The sequence below is a fragment of the Myotis davidii genome, unplaced genomic scaffold, assembly GCF_000327345.1.
Source record: "Myotis davidii unplaced genomic scaffold, ASM32734v1 scaffold8, whole genome shotgun sequence".
In the NCBI taxonomy this organism is placed as follows: Eukaryota; Metazoa; Chordata; class Mammalia; order Chiroptera; family Vespertilionidae; genus Myotis; species Myotis davidii.
In genome coordinates this window covers 4,287,928-4,289,658 of record NW_006299520.1, presented here as the reverse complement: position 1 = coordinate 4,289,658, position 1,731 = coordinate 4,287,928, and the positions used below count along the sequence as shown (strand labels likewise).

The 1,731-nt window shown below is 35.8% G+C and overlaps 1 long non-coding RNA gene across 1 annotated transcript in view; it reads right to left on the bottom strand.

The window, feature by feature from the left end:
- Positions 1 to 1,239, bottom strand: part of LOC107184899 — a 33,607-nt gene extending 32,368 nt beyond the window's left edge. Inside the window, exon 1 of the long non-coding RNA XR_001515798.1 lies at positions 1,176 to 1,239. This is a non-coding gene — a long non-coding RNA (uncharacterized LOC107184899). The remainder of the gene's footprint in view (positions 1 to 1,175) is intronic.
- Positions 1,240 to 1,731: the final 492 nt, after the last annotated feature.

The following is a 1,731-nucleotide window of genomic DNA, read 5'->3' as shown; positions in this document are numbered from 1 at the left end:
GTTCATTGGTCAACATCCAACCACTGAGCTACATTGGCAAGATTTGATATTTTAATATAATTTCTACTTGGAAAACCAAAAGAAGATTGTTTTCATTATATAAAATATTGAAAGTAAAGTACTTTAAAATCACTTTGATAAATGAGGACAGATGGAGTATAATGATTTAAATGCTATAGTTGGGTGAATGTTGTGTTTTTTGTTTGTTTGTTTTTTCATTTCTACAAAACATGGAAACATGTTCTTATAGTCTGAGGCTTTATCTGTCTTTTCGTAGTCCTTCCCAGCTTCCTATCCAGCCATTAGTGCTCTGCTGTATGTATGTATGTGTGTATGTATGTACGTACCTTCCCACTGACACTCCGGGTCATCAGAAAGCTCCTCCACCTACACTGACAGCACTGGCAAGGAGAGGTGTGAGGAAGGACCTAGGGGTTATCTTTCCTCATCCAAGCTGAGCTGTCACATGCAAAAGGAAATCAAGACTAAGGTATATTTAGAGTTATGGTTAGGAAAAGTGATCTCCTGTTCAAAGTCTGGCGACAAAAGAGGCTATTTCAGTGGAGAGACCGCTTGAGCTTTTCATGGCCTGATCATGCCTGTACTAATTGATTCCTATTTGAGAATGTGTTGCTTCGTGTGGGCATCTCTTCAATTTGTCAGTCATACCTAATCTGACACCATAGTTTGAAGACTTCCTCACAGATATAGCTTCATATTTTTCCAAACTCTACTTTCTTGCTTATTATTTATGCAGAATAGAAGACAAAATAAAAAAGTATCATGTGCTGCTGAAGGGAAATATTCTGTCTATAAACTCTTAAGAGGATGCACATTTAATTAAATATGTTAAGTGACTAAAATAACATGAAATAAAATTTTAGACCCTAAGAATCTATGCTCATATTATCCAGAGGATTACTGCCACCCAATTAAGGCTATTAAACATTCATATTGAAATTTTGGTTTTATGTTAGAAATGCATTTTGGAAATATTGGTCATGTGTCGTGAATAAAATTTTAGCAGTAGTGTGATGTTTCAAATACTCTAGAAAGGTAACATCAAAAGTGAATTTATGAAAGCAAAAGATAGTCCTTAAAAATGTGCCAGTCATTTCCTCTTCTAAATGAGTAGCATTTCAGGAAGCTAGAGAGCAGATTAACTGCTTGCCTACCTTTATCCTCAGCTAAACTGTGCGGTGTTCATCTCTAGGAGCAACAAGTGTTCACCAGATATCCTAGAAGGGACAAATATTTGTTTACTTAATTGCAGATTTAGAATGTTCTTTCCATCTCCAAAACCTGAAATATGTAGGCTTAAAAAACCATGTTCTTACTAATGAGAAGAGATACATAGACCCCCCCGATGTTCATTCTAGTACTACTATTTACAAGAGCCAAGATTTGGAAGCAACAAGTATCCAAAGAATATCAAAAGAATTTCTCTCTTTCTCTCTCTCTCTCACACACACAAATATTATTCGGTCATAAATAAATAAATCTTGTCATTTGGTCATTTGCAACAACATGGGTAGACCTAGAGGGTATTATGCCATGCGAAATAAGTCAGACAGAGAAAAACACATATCATATGATTTCACTTATATGTGGAATCTAAAAAACAAAACAAATGAACAAACCAACAAAACAAAAACAAACCCATAGGCATAGAAACCAACTGGTGGCTACCAGATGAGGGAGGGGTTGAGGGCAGACAAAATAGGTGAAGGG